Raw genomic sequence first — 17245 nt, 5'->3', positions numbered from 1 at the left:
AGATTCTGGAAGTGCCATCTTCCTCTTCGTCGCCATCGCCTTCATCCTCGGCACCTTCTGTTGTGCATGAGGAGCACATGGCGCCCCTGCATGGCTCGGTTTCCGTGCTCATGCACGGCCGATCGACGTCCTGGCCCGGTCGCCTCTGGCTTCTGGGCTGCCTTCGTCATCGTCGCGCCCTGCAACCCCGCCGACTGGGCCGGCCTCCTCGGTCCCCGTCTCGCCCAGGGCGTCGGGGCAGTCATCACCAGGCCTGGCCTCGCCCGCCCCTGCCTCGCCCAGGGTGTCTGGGCCCTTCTCATCAGGGCCGGCCTCGCCTGCTCTCGCCTCGCCAAGGCCGTCTGGGCCGGTGTCACCGGAGCTGGCCTCGCCCACTCTCGGTTCGCCCATGGCCTCTGAGCCCCTGTCGTCGGGCCAGTCTTCGCCATGCAGTCCGGAGTCGTCTGTCCCGAGCTCGCCTGAGGTGATTCCTGCATCTTCGGCGACCGTCACGTCTCCGTCACCTTCGCCTCCGCCGGCTCCTGCTGCTGCTCTACGTCCACATACGCGCAGTCGGAGTGGCATTTTTCAGCCTAAGCAACGTCACGATGGCACAGTTGCTTGGTTAGCGGCGTGCATGTCTGCTGCTCTCGCAGATCCATCCTCTGAGCCACGCACGTATCAAGCTGCTATGCGCATTCCTCATTGGAGAGAGGCCATGGAGCAGGAGTATCAAGCGCTTCTTCGCAATCAGACATGGACTCTTGTTCCTCCACAATCACGGGTAAATGTCATTGATTCCAAATGGGTTTTCAAAGTGAAGAGGCATTCTGATGGGTCCATTAAGCGCTATAAGGCTCGTCTGGTTGCTCGTGGTTTTCGACAGCGTTTTGGACTTGACTATGAAGACACCTTCAGTCCAGTGGTCAAGCCTACTACCATCAGACTTCTTCTCTCTCTGGCTGTTACTCGAGGTTGGTTTCTTCGTCAGCTTGATGTTCAAAATGCTTTTCTTCATGGTGTCTTGGCGGAGGAGGTTTACATGCGCCAGCCTCCGGGTTTCTCTGATCCGGATCGCCCTGATCATCTCTGTCGTCTGTCCAAGGCAATTTATGGTCTGAAGCAGGCTCCTCGTGCTTGGCATGCTCGTCTTGCAATGGCTCTTCGTGCTCATGGTTTTGCATCATCAACTGCTGACTCCTCATTGTTTCTTCTTCAAAGGCCTGAGGTTACTATGTACTTGTTGGTCTATGTAGATGATATCATTTTGGTCAGCTCCTCTCAGTCGGCTGCTACTGCGCTTGTTCGCTCACTTGGTGCTGATTTTGCGGTCAAGGACCTTGGGAAGCTTCATTACTTTCTTGGTGTGGAGGTTACTTCTCGTGCTGCTGGCCTTGTTATGACGCAGAAGAAGTACTCTCTGGATTTGTTGCAGCGAGCTGGGATGCTTAAGTGCAAACCGACAACTACACCCATGTCTACCACTGATAAGCTCAATGCTGTTGATGGTGTGCTTCTTTCTTCTTCTGATGCGACAGAGTACAGGAGTATTGTTGGTGGGCTCCAGTACTTGACGATCACGCGACCAGACATTTCCTATGTTGTTAACCGAGTCTGCCAGTATCTGCAGTCACCGCGTGACACTCATTGGTCTGCTGTTAAGCGGATTTTGCGCTATATTCGTTTCACGGTGGCTCATGGTTTGCATATTCGGCCGTCTGACTCTGGTTGTCTTTCAGCATATTCTGATGCAGATTGGGCTGGCAATCCGGATGACAGGCGATTCACGGGGGGTTATGCTGTCTTCTTTGGCTCTAACCTGATTGCCTGGAGTGCTCGGAAACAGGCTACTGTCTCGCGTAGCAGTACTGAGGCTGAGTATAAGGCTGTGGCCAATGCCACATCAGAGATCATCTGGGTACAGTCCTTGCTTCAGGAGTTAAGTATACCCCAATCACAGCCTCCTGTTCTTTGGTGTGATAATATCGGTGCTACATACCTTTCTGCAAATCCGGTATTCCTTGCCCGAACGAAACACATTGAAGTTGACTATCACTTTGTGCGTGAACGTGTCTCTCAGAAGCAACTACAGATCAAGTTTATTTCTTCCAAGGATCAACTTGCTGACATCTTCACCAAGCCATTGCCTTTGCCACAGTTTGAGACTTGCAGGCGCAATCTTACCCTTCTAAATTCATTAGAAAGTGGCTAAGATTGAGGGAGGGTGTTAAACTGTATTTACATGTGTATATTGTAACGTTGTATACCACCTCATTATATATATATATGTGATAGGCCACCCCTAGAGGGTTGTGCCGGTTCCCCCCAAAGCCTATTGTCTTACAAACACACCACTAATCAAATCCTAGAATAGTACCACCTTGCTTCATTGAATGAAATCTTGCCAATTTAAATACAATCACAAGTTTTCTGCAATATCAAGTACTAGCAGCGAGCACACGAGGATTCACAAATGAGGGAAATGGGGCGGGCCAGCTGGTTCTCGTGCAACAACGAGGCCTCGGTAGGGATGGCCACACCGCTCAGGCGGCGCGCGGACTTGAGAGAAGAGACTTGCAGAGGCAGAGGAGGCCAGCAGCGACGGCCACGCCACTCCCGCGGCACACGGACCTGAGATATGAGATAGAGCGGGGATCAGAGAGAGAAAAGAAAAAAGGGAGCGGAGGGAGGAGAGGCGTGGCAACGGAGCCTGAGTTCACTCACCTCGCCGGTGAACCCACCTGGGCGGCGGCGAGCAAGAAGGGAAGGGGAGGCGCGTGGGCGAGGAGGAAGGGCGCGGCTTGTCGGAGCGGGCGGGAGGCGGCCGGCGAGGGGGGGCCTCCATGACGGCGCCACAAGGAAAAGGATCGGGAAGGAGAGAAAGATTGGGGTCGGGGCTAGGGTTCGATTCGGTGGCTGGCTGGCCAAAATAGGCTAGCCAGTTTGGGCCTATTGGGCCGGCTAGGCATCCGGTTTGCTGGGCTGCATAGGTTTTTGCACAAGGAGACATTCTGGACTCGGGAAAAAATGTATCCATATAAAAACATATTTGTTTCTGAAAAAATGTATTTCTCAAAAAATTGTAGGTTTTTATGATATTGGTTTGGAAGATTTTGTGGACCCTTTAGATGGAATCAAATGGGCTGGAATTTAAGGATGTGGCTCAATATAATTAATATGATTTATGGGCACACATGTAACATTTATTTGAGCAACTAAAATGTGACTCAAATGTCCAGAATTCAAAATAAATGAAGTTGAAAGTTGCATTGGAGATTTAGAAGGTTCCATGGGCAAGAAAGAAGATGGGTTTGGATATGAGTGGAAGTTGATCATGAACTAGGTGAAAAATGAAAATAAATGGAGTTGACATGAGCAACGAATGAAAACAATAGTACTCTCCCCCACTTAGGTGCGTCGGACGCAACGGCCTCGGAAAGCAGACCACATCTCACCTTCTGTGAATCGTCTACGCAGGTGGCGGAGGCGCACAAGGGAGTACTGTAGAATGGGGAAAGAAAAGGAAGTGCCCTCATAGCGGCACATAGGGAGTACTATTGTTTTTTGTAGAACACAAGGAGTACTAAAGCAGGGGTAGGAAGATGAGTTCGTGGGTCCATCTGTGTACGTTAACTATTTTGTTTGGTCCAACCCGAATAGTTAAAAAAAAACTCTTCCCAACCAAACAACCAACTACGTGTAAAAATTACCAAACAAAAATATGTTAAAAATGTTAATTTACAAAGAAATTTTCCAATTTTCATGAAAATGTTAACTATTCTTCAAATGGTGTCACATTTTTATTAATACATTAAATTTTATTAAAAATAAGGAAATTTCCATGTTAGACATTATTATCGATGTTTATTAAAATTGGATACGAAAAATGGTTTAAAATGACACATGAAGCAGGTTGTGCCCCTTTTATCGCCCGGTGCAACGCGCGGGCATTTGTACTAGTAATTAATAAAGAAAGGGAAATAATAGTGGAGAAGGCGGCCTATAATATAAATAGATAGAGTTAGATTTTTTTATTGAAGATAGTATGTAGAAATTATTCGATATAAAAATTGTGTTCAGTGGACTTTATATATGTATTGAGAACATTTGATATAAACATATATTAATTACTATTTTGATATTTATATTAAGAGGGCCTCGGTTATAGTTTCGCCTAGGTCCCTCGAAATTTCAGGACCGGCCCTGGGGACATGGAAGAGAGAGTGACAATAGAGAGTGAGAGGAAATCGGTCTACACTCTTGGTTTTCATGGATTGGCGTTTAGACTTCCAAATCTCTCCAATAAACAAATGGACTCCGAGCGCCTCGACGCCGCGGAGCACGCCCTTGGCCTCGCGCTCGTCGCCAGTGTGGCCGGCAACCGTTTCGGGGTGTCTGTCGACGATGTCAACCGCGCGCTCTGCTCTCAGGTGCCGCTAGCGCCGGCCGAGTTCTCCGTCCACTACACCCGCAACAGCGAGTTCCTGATCCGCTTCACCAGCCACGAGGCCCGGGCGCTCTGTGCCCTGGCCAACGTGCGGGGGCCCAACTTTCGCCTGCTCCTACAGCCCTGGAGTCGCCTCGCCGACGCCGAACCACTCCGGCTCCAGATCCACGTCGACATCGAGATCTATGGCATCCCGGAGCACGGCTGGGACATCTCCTCCGCCGTGCAGCTGCTCTCTCCGTTCTGCATGGTTGGCCGCCTCGCGCTGGAGACAGCAAACTGGAGTGACCTCTCCGTGTTCAAGCTCGAGGCTTGGACCGCGAGCCCGGATGGCATTCCCCGCTCTTCTGAGCTTCTGCTCGAGGAGCCCGACGAGCTCGCCGGCGCGGACCCCGATCGCGTCGACCGTTTCGCCCTGGCACTCATGCGATTCCCCGTCACCATCCATGTCCGTCGTGCCGCAGACTACCGCTTCCCTTCGCCACCACCCCCTCCGCCGCCGCCTGGCAATGGCCCCGACGGCGCATCGGACCAGGACTCACCTCCCTGCCCCAACGCCTGGCCGCATAGGCACGACTTTCCGTGTCCTCCCGGAAACTCGCATGCCGGCCGCCCCTCCCGCCGCGCTGATTCCGGTCGGCGGGGCCGCCGCCGCGTTGCGCCCTCCTGCCGCGATTGGCGGGGTGTGCTGGGACCGTATCCAGCCACTAGCACGGCGCCACGTCGCCCGGTCAGCATGCGGCTGACGTCCCCTCCCGGCCCCCGTCCCGCGCCCCACATGCTGTCGGGACCTGCCGCCCATGCCAGGCCATCGCAACGGTGGGATTCCCATCGGTTCAAACCCGGCCCCTGGCCTTGACCGGGGTGGACTCTACACGTGGCGCGTCCTCCGCCACAACTCCCCTTGAGCCCGCCTCGGATTCGCTGATTCTCCACGACACGCCACCAAACCCTTCCAGCCCCCTGGCAGTTGCCAGAGCAGATAACCTTATCACCGTGCAGGCCAACTCCCCTTTGTAGCCTTCGCCACCAGCCTGTCGCCCTGGCGGCCAGCCCGATGATATCTGCGCTCCTCGGGAGACAGCTTTGGTGCCCCACCAACCCCCACCCATGACCGTCGTGGATCCCCAAGGGGACGTGTTGGACCGGCCACTGGTTGGACCCACTGGCGATCCCCAGGACGCCACCCCGCCCCAGCTGGGCCCGACGCGGATCCCCAGGCCACTTCTGAGGTCTCGGCTGGGCCGGATCTCACCCACCAAGCTGCCACCTGTGCTGCTGATTGCAACCATGCAGAGCACGTAGCCGGCGGCCCACGTGGCGCACCCAGCAGCTCCATGCTGATTCCCCCATGCACGTCCAATGGGACCGCTTCCTGTGCCATTCCGCCCCATGTTCTCAGCTTCCTGGACTCGGTCAAGATGCCAACGGCGCCGCTTCTCGCTACTCTGCCCCCCAGGCGCAAGCGGGCCGAAATCCCGCCCAACTTCATGCCACGCCGGAGCGGACGGATCGCCTCGCAAGATCAGGGCTACGACGCGGAGGCAAAAGCCAAACGCGTGCTCCTTCGCAAGCTTGGCCTGCTCGGGAGCGACGAGCTGCTTTTCGCTGACCTTCTCGCTAGATACTCACGGCTATTCGAGCGACCGCTGGCCACGAATGTTGTGCTTGTTTTTGCGGACTTTTTTGGGTGGCGCGTGCCGCGGGAGCTCATTGCGAGCACCGTGCGTGGCCAGGCCCTCCTCACCGAGGCATGACTAGGCATTCCCTAGTCCATCTTGCGCCCCCAACTCTCATGGATAATCACATCAAAGTTGTATTCTGGAATGTGCGTGGTCTTAACAGCAAAGCCAAGCGCACCGCTGTCCGCACTGTTATTGCCTCTACTTCCCCCCTCGTGGTATGCCTTCAAGAGACTAAATTGTCCCTAGTGACGCCCACTCTGGTTTTCGAGACGCTTGGTGCCAGCTTCGCCGACTTTTACTTCCTCCCCACGATGGGCACACGTGGCGGCATTCTTCTCGCTTGGCGTAGCGACGCGATCGCTCTGGCCAACCCGACCATTGGGACCTACCACGTCTCTGCAATGGTCTCTTCCCTTTCGGGGGGCGACACCTGGTGGATCACCGGCATTTACGGGCCGCAAAGTGCCCCTGACAAACTTGCGTTCCTCTCTGAGCTTCGCGACCTGCAGGACTCTATTGTCGGACCTTGGGTCTTAGGTGGCGACTTCAACATGGTGACCTCCATCGCTGACAAGAGCAACGGTCGGGTCAACCACCGTACGATGAACCAATTCAGGCGCCTCATTGCCGACTTGGCCTTGCGTGACATCTACCTCCATGGCCGAAGATTCACTTGGTCCAACGAGCAAGACAACCCCACGCTCGTGCGCAACGATCGTGTTCTTTGCACACCATCGTGGGAGATCAACAACCCCAACCACATGCTCCATTGCCTCGCTTCGGCGGCCTCCGACCACTGTCCACTCGTTCTTGACTGCTCTCCCCGTGAGTGCGGCCGGCCGCGCTTCCACTTCGAGCGATTTTGGACCAAGCTCGAGGGCTTCCACCATACCGTTGCTACGGCTTAGCACTCTGAGGAGCCCGACCCGGACCCATTCCGGCGAATCTACGCACGCCTAAAGGCTACGGCGCGCGCGCTCAGGAGTTGGAGCTCGCGATCACTCGGAGACATCTCTACGCAGCTCCTAGTTTCCCGCAAACTCATATACCGCCTCGACCTGGCTCAAGACAAGCACATTCTTTCTGTGAGTGAAGCCTGGCTCCGGAGAGAGCTCAAACACAAGTACTTGGGTCTGGCCTCTCTTGACCGTTCCATTGCTCGGGAGCGGGCTCGCTTCTCCTGGCTTAAGGAGGGAGACACCAATACGGCATTCCTCAAAATCCACACCGCCCATAGACGCCAAAAGAGCCACATGACGGGGTTGCATCAGGACGACCACTTTGTTAGCGATCTTCTTGGCATGGCACGGGCCGCGTTCGACCACTTTACCGCTACCATTGGTTCCCAGCCCACGCGTGACCACGCGCTCAACCCGCGCCTGTTCGATCAACGCCACTTCGACCTGCTACCACTCGACGAGCCTTTCTCCGAGGACGAGATATGGAATGCAATCAAGGCCCTGCCGCTTGGCAAGGCGCCGGGACCGGACGGCTTCACAGCGGAATTCCTGCGCTCATGTTGGGCCATCGTCAAAGACGACATTTGTGCCGCATTCGACAAACTCTACACTATCAACGGCATGGGATTTCACAAACTCAATGAGGCGCTTCTCATCCTACTGCCCAAGAGACAAGATGCATCGACCCTCGTGCATTACCGCCCGATCAGTCTTATACACCTCATTGCCAAGCTTTTCGCCAAAGTACTCTCCCTCCGGCTTGCGCCGCGTCTCCGGGAGATGGTGTCCACGAACCAAAGTGCGTTCATCGCCGGGAGGAGTGCGCATGATAACTTCCTTCTTGTCCAACAAACGGCCCGGCTCCTCCACAACCTCAAGGCGCCGCGTGTTCTTCTTAAATTGGACATCGCCAAGGCATTCGATACGGTGGCGTGGCCATTCCTCCTCGAGACGCTACGACACTTGGGGTTTGGCATGCGTTGGTGTGAGTGGATTTTGATCCTCCTCTCCACTGCTTCGACCCGTGTTCTCCTCAACGGCTCCCCCGGGCCGCTGATCGCTCATGCCCAAGGGCTGCGCCAGGGTGACCTGGTGTCCCCCACGCTGTTCACCCTGGTGATCGACAAGCTCAATGCGCTCCTCGAGCATGCCACCAACCAGGGAATCCTCCAGCGACTGACCACGTGCCACACCGCGTCCAGCATATCCATGTTCGCCAACGACGTGGTCATCTTCTGCGACCCCGACGCCCAGGAGCTCTCCGCCATCAGAATGCTGCTTGATATTTTTGGCAACGCCTCGGGTCTTCAAACCAACTTCCTCAAGTGTTCCGCTTCACCAATCAGATGTGGCGACAACCATCGCGCCACCATTGGCGCCTCCCTCTCCTGCCCGCTGGCGGAGTTTCCCATCAAATACCTAGGGCTACCGCTCTTAACTCGCAAAGTGTCGGCCTCTGCCCTCCTTCCACTCATCGACAAGCTTACCACGAGGCTCGCCACCTAGAAAGCCTCCCTGCTGTCCCGAGGCCAGCGGCTTGCTCTTGTTAGACATGTCCTCACCGCCATGCTGGTGCATATCCTGTTAGCGCTGGCGCTCCACCCGGCGATCCTCAGGAGGGTCAACAGGCTCATTCGAGATTTTCTCTAGCACGGCAACAAGGATGCCCATGCTGGCTGCTGCATCATCTCTTGGTAGAAGGTATGCCGTCCCCTCGCGCTTGGTGGACTGGGGATTCGCGATCTGCACCGTACCGGCATCGCCCTCCGCACCAGGTGGCTCTGGCTGCAGCGAACCGACCCCGACCGCTTCTGGAAGCATCTCCACCTCCCGACCGAGCACGAGGCCTCTGTCCTCTTCCGTGCTTCCACGACCTGGATCATCGGCAACGGCAACACCTGCAAGTTCTGGCAGGACCACTGGCTCAATGGGCGCTCCATCCCCGAGATTGCTCCCGCCCTCTCTGCCCTCATCCCGAGGCGCCGCCGAAGCCAACGCCTTGTAAGCGATGCTCTCAACAACAGAGGCTGGATCGCCGACATCCACGGCACCTTACACCCCCGCGCGGTCATCGAATATGTCGAGCTATGGAGGCTGCTCCAAACTATCCAACTCTCCAGCGAGCCCGACAAGCTCTCCTGGAAATGGACGGCCGATGGGAGCTACTCCGCACGTTCGGCCTATCACGCGCTGTTCATCGGCGCCACCATCGCACCATTCTGGCGCCCCATCTGGAAGACTTGGGCTCCTTCCAATGCGAAGATCTTCCTATGGCTCGCCTCTCTCAACAGATGCTGGACCGCCGACCGGAGAGCGCGCCACAACCTTCCCCATGACCCCATTTGCAAGTTGTGCAGCCAAGAAAACGAGACACTGCACCACCTTCTCGTCGGCTGCGTCTTCTCGCGCATCGTCTGGCACGACATCATGGCGTGGTGCCGCATTCCAGCCCTTCCCCCTGATGGCGCTTCTGGCTTCTTCGACTGGTGGATGGCAACGACGGCCAGCACGCCAGCCTGCCTCCGCAAAGGGATGAACTCCATCATCATCCTCACCTCTTGGGCACTTTGGAAGCATCGCAACGCAGCCCTCTTCGATAATGCTGCACCCTCCTCCAACAAACTCGTCAAGGACATCAAACAGGAGGCGACACTCTGGGCAAGAGCCGGCGCCAAAGGGCTCGATAGGATCGTTTCTGTAACTTAGTGATGTAATCTATGAGGCTGAGCATCCTCCCTCCCTCGCTGCTCACCAAGCGCCTAGGCCTGCCATCTCTTGTGTACGAGGCCTATGACGCTCACCCTTGTACTCTCCCCCAACCTTTCAATGGAATGATACGCAACTTGCGTATTCGGAAAAAAAAGAAGGGCCGAGCCCATGATATACAAACAGATTACGGGCTGATAGAGAAAAGAAAGGAAACAGGCCGATCGAAAGGTCGTGACAGCAAAAATGCTAAACGCATGGAGCGAAGCACACTACAGAACACAACGACCTGAAGCAGACTTGCATGAGATTTGCAGTACAGATAGATCGAACGGCCTACAATTTAGATGTGAGATAGCTATTTCACATGAGGGCAGGCCTGGCGCAGTGGTGAAGTCCTCCCCACTTGTGCCAAGAGGTCCTGGGTTCGAACCAGCCTCTCTGCATTGCACTTTGCAGGGATAAGACTAGGTTCCTATAATCCCTCCCCAGACCCCACCTTGTGTGGGAGCTTCTATGCACTGGGTCTGTCCTTTTTTTATAGCTATTTCACATCTACTCCCTACGTTTCTAAATATAAGTCTTTGTGGGGATTCCATTATGGAATACATACGAAGCTAAATGAGTGAATTTACACTTTAAAATGCATCTATATACATTCGTATGTGGTTCATAGTGACATTTCTACAGAGCTTATATTTATGAACGGAGGGAGTAGATGTGAAATAGCAATCCCGTAAACTTAATTCCTTGTTCATGCACGTTGATCCAAGCCACACAAAAATCATGGATGAATGAAACATCATAATTTGTACAAAAGAGGATAGCTAGCAATGAGTCTGCATCTGGAATTTCCCACTTTTATTCTTACCCATGCAAACAAGAACACATAATCGACATTTAGATTCGTGTATGGTTTCAGCACAGCAGTCAGCAAAGTTTGCTTCTTCTCAACAACAGTTTTGCTTGCATGAACAGATAATTAAGCAAATTCGTGCAGAGCTCCAAATTCATGAACAAGCATTTTGCACGTACACACACCATCACCGTGCTCCAAATGCACGAGCAAGCATCCGGTCCAACGAGCATCCCGAGGCCGGCTTCCTAGCTAGAGCCTCAAATCGCCGAGCGTCTGCGCAATGGACGAGCGGAGCAGCTCCTCCGCCGTGACGCTCTTGTAGCACGGCGGGCCAACCGCGTCGGCGACCGCCGGGGCGCACGCCCTCGCGGCGTTCGCCCTGAAGAATCACCCCACCGACACTCTTGGCCCCACGCTCTTGGACACCACGCGGTGCACGACGCTCTTGAACCTGTCGTTGGACACCAGCTGCAGGAAGTCGCCGACGTTCACCAGCAGCGCCCCTGGCATCGCCGGCGCGTCGGACCACGCAGCGGGCTCGCCGCCGTCGCCGTCCACGAGCACCTGGAGGCCGCCGACGCCGTCCTGGAGCAGCACGGTGAGGAAGGCGGGGTCGCTCAGCGTCAGGTGCGGCTCCGGGCACGCCGGGTAGTAGTGGCCGGACACGCTGAGTGCCTCCAGGCAGCCGGCCTCCTCCTCCAGGTAGGCAGGTACCCGCGCCGCACCCCCAGGGCCTCAGAGAGCAGCCCAAAGAACTCGCGCCCCAGCGCCCGAATCTGCGCCGTGTATCCGGCGCGGCGCCCCTGAGCGCCGGCGGGAGGAGCTCCTCGTCGTCCTTCTCCTTGTCCATGTCCTCCATGTAGATGGTGTCCCGCCATTTGCCCAGCAGCGTCCGGAAGAGGTCGGCGTTGCAGTTGTAGCGCACGCGCCGCGCGGCGTCCCGCGTGTAGTAGGGCGCCTTGGCCTCCGGGGGCTCCTCGTTGAACCGCCGCCCCGCCGCCAGCATCCGCCACATGGCCGCCTCCGGCACGCCGTGGTTCACCAGCTGGAAGAAGCCCGCGGCCTGAGCGGCCGCCCTCACCGCGCCGACCACCTCCGACCGGCTGCCCGAGAGGTCGACGACCGGGATGGCGGCGGCGTCGGGGCAGGCCGACTGGGAGAGCGGGTCCGGAGGGTGGCGGAAGAAGGCCGGTACGGCCGTGACGCCGGCATCCACGAGGCCCTTCACGCCGGCATTGGTCTCGTCGAAGGCCTTGATGGCGGCGAGGCGGTCGGAGGCCATGGTGGATGAAGCCACGAAGGCGGCAAGCTAGCGCAAGCAGCCAGTGCACTCACGTGCTTGTACTGAACTACTGATGGATGATGAGCCGGTGGGTGATGGATCCATCATCCATGTGGAGTGCTGCAAGCTGAACAGCTGGTGTGGACCGTCCATGTGGAGTGCTGCAAGCTGAACAGCTGGTGTGGACCGTGGACGTGGACGTGGACGGATCACATGCGAGCTGCATGGCTTGTCTATATTGTTGCCGCGTAGACATGCATGCATTCACCAATCGTGTGCTTGCGTACCCGTCACCGCTGCCACCTAGTATTGGCACGGGTGTCGCCCTCCTTTTGGAATCTGAAAACAACCGGACCACTCTTGGTCTACTGGCCGGTGCAACGATTTCACGAGCGTCTTGTCTGTATGGTAAGACCAACTCCAACGCGCTATCCAAACCGACACGTGGTTTAGTCGCTTTTTGTTTGTTTAAGTCGATATTTTGAACGACGTATGTGGCCATTTTTATATACATATCAAAAACATTGCCTAAAGTTCGCACATGTCTTATAACTAAAAAAAATCATAGTTTTACAACCAATTAGTAATCTGATAGTTTACAAGCCAAATGAAATTTAAATTATCACAAATACATTTGAAAGAAATAAGCCGATACATTTATTGATTGTCAAGATGAGCCCACATATGTTTAACTAAATCATCTTGTAGTTGAATGTGAATGTGAGTTCCCCAATTGCGCATTTCATGATGAAATTGGCTAAACTGTGCAAACGTTGCCGCTCCTTCATGCTCATGCACAACATTTTCACCCCGAAATTGAAACCCTTGGTCATAGTTTTTATTTGGATGCTCACCCTTTACGATCATATTGTGCATGATCATAGAAACAGTCATCACCTCCCATAACTTTTTGGTGCTTCAAATTCTAGTAGGATACCGAACGATGCCCCATTCTTGGTGCTTCAAGTTATAGTAATGATCTTTTCTAATTGTTTCATTTAATTTTCTAAAACCAATTACCATTCTATAGCCACTAACAATTCTTTGTGGAATAAGTTCATTCTAATAATTAGGAACAACAGTAATACCTTCTTTCCTAGGAACACAATGAACATGGCTTAACCATCTACTATCAGCTATAGAATAGATTATACCTGCTTCCAGAAGTTTTAATATTTCCGTTTTTACCACTTCCTTCGTCTTCGGATTTAACCGACGTTGGTGGTCAACAACGGGTTTAGCATCAGGTTCCATATTAATCTCGTGCTAACATAGAGTGGAACTAATGCCCTTTAAATCATCAAGAGTATATTCAATAGCAGCTCGGTGCTTCCTTAGAACTTTCAGTAATCTTTCTTCTTCATATTCAAGAAGGTTAGCACTACTAATAACAGGATATATCTTCTTCTCGTCAAGATAAGCATATATAAAAGTGTCTGACAATTGTTTTAGTTCAAACATAGGATCACCTTTAGGTGGAGGATGACCTCCTAGAGTTTCAATAGGCAAATTATGTTTAAGCAAAGAACGTTGTTCAAAGAAAATCTTGTCTATTTTATTTCTTTCATGCATATGTAAATCATTTTCATGATCTAGCAGATATTGTTCTAGAGGATCAGTAGGAGGCACAACAATAGAAGCAAGACCAATTACTTCATCCTTACTAGACAATTCTTTTTATGAGATTTTCTACTAAATTTGGAAAATTTAAACTCATGAAACTCATCACCAAAGCTAACACCGACAGTTTGTTTCTCACAATCTATTTTAGCATTAACGGTGTTCAAGAAAGGTCTACCAAAGATAATGGGACAAAAATCATCTTGTGAGGAACCAAGAACAAGAAAATCAGTAGGGTATTTTATTTTCCCACACAAGACTTCAACATCTCTAACAATCCCAATTGGTGAAATAGTATCTCTATTAGCAAGTTTAATAGTAACATATATCTCTTCTATCTCTGCGGGTGCTGTGTCATAATTTCTTCATATAAGGTAAAGGGAATAACACTCACGCTAGCACCTAGGTCGCACAAACCATGATAACAATGATCTCCTATTTTAACTGAGACAACGGGCATGCTAACAACAGGTCTATGTGTATCTTTTTTATCTGGTTTGGCAATTCTAGCATCTTCATCACAGAAGTAAATAACATGCCCATCTATATTTTCTTCCAGGAGATCCTTAAGCATAGCAACACTAGGTTCTACTTTGATTTGTTCATTAGGTTTGGGTGTTCTAATATAACTTTTGTTGACCACAGTTGAAACTTTAGCATGTTCCTTCATCCTAACAGGAAAAAGTGGTTTCTCAATATAAGCAGTAGGAACAACTGGATCAATATTATAAATAATAGTTTCCTCTTTAGCTAGTACCGGTTCTTTAATTTTTTCTTTAATAAGTGGGTGGTATTTAAACCACTTCTTTTTAGGGAGATCAACATGAGTAGCAAATGATTCACAAAAGGAGGCTACTATCTCAGAGTCAAGTCCATATTTAGTGCTAAACTTTTGAAAAGCATCAGTATTCATAAAAGATTTAACACAATCAAACTTGAGCTTAATACCTGTCTATTTACCTTCCTCGAGTTCCCAATCTTCAGAGTTGCGTTTAATTCTTTCCAAAAGATCCCACGGGAATTCACTAGTCTTCTTCATAAAAGAACCAGCACAAGAAGTATCAAGCATGGATCGATCATTATGAGAAAGCCGATCATAAAAATTCCGGATAATAATTTCTCTTGAGAGCTCATGATTAGGGCATGAATATAACATTGAATTAAGCCTCCCCCAAGCTAGAGCAATACTTTCTCCTTCACGAGGCCAAAAATTATATATGTAATTCTGATCACGATGAACTAGATGCATAGGATATTTTTTTTGGTGAAACTCCAATTTTAATCGATTCTAGTTCCAAGATCCAATATCATCGCATAGCCTATACCATGCTAATGATTTCCCCTTCAAAGATAAATGGAAAACCTTCTTATTAACTTCATATCCGGGTAAACCTGCAAGCTTAAATATTCCACAAAGTTCTTTCACATATATCAAGTGCATATCAGGATGTTCGGTTCCATCTCCTGCATAAGGATTAGCTAGCAGTTGTTTTATCTTACCCGAAGGGATTTCATATTCAATATTTTCAGTAGGTGCAGTAGGTTGAGGGGTAACTAACTGTGGTTCCGGTCGAGGTGAAGATACCCGGAATAAACCCCTCAAAGGATTGTTTTCCATAGTAACAAGTGATAATAAATTTCTGCACGTAGTAATAATTTTTCCTTACCGATTTCCGCTTACCAAGAGCGTTTCACTCCCCGGCAATGGCACTAGAAAATAGCCTTGATGACCCACAAGTATATGGGATCAATTGTAGCCTTTTCGATAAGTAAGATTGTTGAACCCAATGAGGAGCATAAGGAAATGACAAGTGGTCTTCAGCAAGGTAATGTCTACAAGCACTGAAATTGTAAGTAACAGAGTAGTTTGATAGCAAGATAGTTTGTAACGAGCAAGTAAAGATAGTAGTAAAAAAGTGAAGCACGGTAGCCCAATCCTTTTGATGCAAAGGACAGGCCAAAACGGTCTCTTATAATAAGCAAAGCATTCTTGAGGGTACACGGGAATTTCATCTAGTCAATTTCATCATGTTGGTTCTATTCACGTTCGCTACTTTGATAATTTGATATGTGGGTGGACCGGTGCTTAAGTGATGTTCTTAATTGAACAAGCCTCCTACTTATGATTAACCCCCTCGCAAGCATCCACAACTACGAGAAAAGTATTAAGAATAAATTCTAACCATAGCATTAAACTTTTGGATCCAATCGGTCCCTTACGAAATAGCGCATAAACTAGGGTTTAAGCTTCTGTCACTCTCGCAACCCATCATCTAATAACTACTCCACAATGTATTCCCTTAGGCCCAAATATGGTGAAGTGTCATGTAGTCGGTGTTCACATGACACCACTAAGGGAATCACAACATACACACTATCAAAATATCAACACATATCAAGTTCACATGATTACTTGCAACAAGATTTATCTCGTAACCTCAAGAACAAAAGTAACTACTCACAAATGATAATCATGCTCAAGATCATAGGGGTATTAAATAGCATATTGGATCTAAACATATAATTTTCCACCAAATAAACCATATAGTAATCAACTACAAGATGTAATCAACACTACTAGTCACCCACAATCACCAATCTATAGTCCCGGTACACAGATTGAACACGAGAGATGAACTAGGGCTTGACAGGAGATGGTGCTGTTGAAGATGTTGATGGAGATTTCCCTCCCCAAGATGGGAGAGTTGTTGGTGATGATGATAACGATGATTTCCCCCTCGCGGAGGGAAGTTCTCCTGGCGGAATCGCTCCGCCGGAGGGTAAAAGTGCTCCTGCCCAAGTTTCGCCTTGAGACGGCGGCGCTCCGCCCCGAAAGTCATTTTCTTATTTTTTCGAGGTCAAAATGACTTAAATACCAGAGGATGGGCACCGGAGGTGGGCTGGGCTGAGCACAACCCACCAGGGCGCGACTGGGGGGCCAGGCGCGCCCTGGTGTCTTGTGCTCACCAGGTGGCCCCCCTCTGGCGGTTATTTGCTCTAGTATTTCTTATATATTCCATAAAAAAATCCTTGTGAAGTTTCAGCTCATTTGGAGTTGTGCAGAATAGGTAGCCTAATGTAGCTTTTTCAGGTCCAGATTTCCAGTTGCCGAAATTCTCCCTCTTTGTGTGTACCTTGCATATTATGAGAGAGAAGGCATTAGAATTACTCTAAAAAGCATTATTATGCATAAAAACATTATAAATAAAAGTAGCTAAACATGATGCAAAATGGACGTATCATCCACCACGAGCGAAGACGACCAGACCATCCACGACGCCATCCGCCACTCCTACACAACTGCGGAGACAGGCGCCTGATATGTCTCCAACACATCTATAATTTTTTATTGTTCCATGCTATTATATTATCTGTTTTGGATGTTTTATATGAATTAATATTCTATTTTATATTATTTTTGGGACTAACCTATTAACCTAGAGCCCAGTGCCAATTCCTGTTTTTCCTTGTTTTAGAGTTTCGCAGAAAAGGAATACCAAACAGAGCCCAAATGGAATAAAACTTCCGCGATGATTTTTCTTGGACCAGAAGACACCCAGGAGACTTGGAGTGCAAGTCAGAAGAGCCATGAGGCGACCACAAGGGTGGAGGGCGCGCCCTCGACCTTGTGGGCCCCTCGATGACCCCCTGACCTAGATCTTCCTCCTATATATTCTCAAATATCCCAAACACTTCCAGGGGAGCCAC

The 17245-nt window shown here is 50.9% G+C and overlaps 1 long non-coding RNA gene and 1 pseudogene across 1 annotated transcript; both read right to left on the bottom strand.

Annotated features, from left to right (window-relative positions):
* Positions 1 to 2206: 2206 nt before the first annotated feature.
* LOC123154142 (uncharacterized) lies at positions 2207 to 2880 on the bottom strand. The gene is made up of 2 exons (XR_006476695.1): positions 2704 to 2880; positions 2207 to 2610 (listed from the first exon to the last, which is right to left on the bottom strand). It is a non-coding gene; the product is annotated as an uncharacterized lncRNA (long non-coding RNA).
* Positions 2881 to 10687: 7807 nt separating this feature from the next.
* Positions 10688 to 12085, bottom strand: LOC123154141 (DIBOA-glucoside dioxygenase BX6-like; annotated as a pseudogene).
* Between the last annotated feature and the right edge of the window lie 5160 nt (positions 12086 to 17245).

The sequence above is a fragment of the Triticum aestivum genome, chromosome 7A, assembly GCF_018294505.1.
Source record: "Triticum aestivum cultivar Chinese Spring chromosome 7A, IWGSC CS RefSeq v2.1, whole genome shotgun sequence".
Taxonomy (NCBI): domain Eukaryota; kingdom Viridiplantae; phylum Streptophyta; class Magnoliopsida; order Poales; family Poaceae; genus Triticum; species Triticum aestivum.
This window is presented reverse-complemented; position numbering and strand designations above follow the sequence as displayed.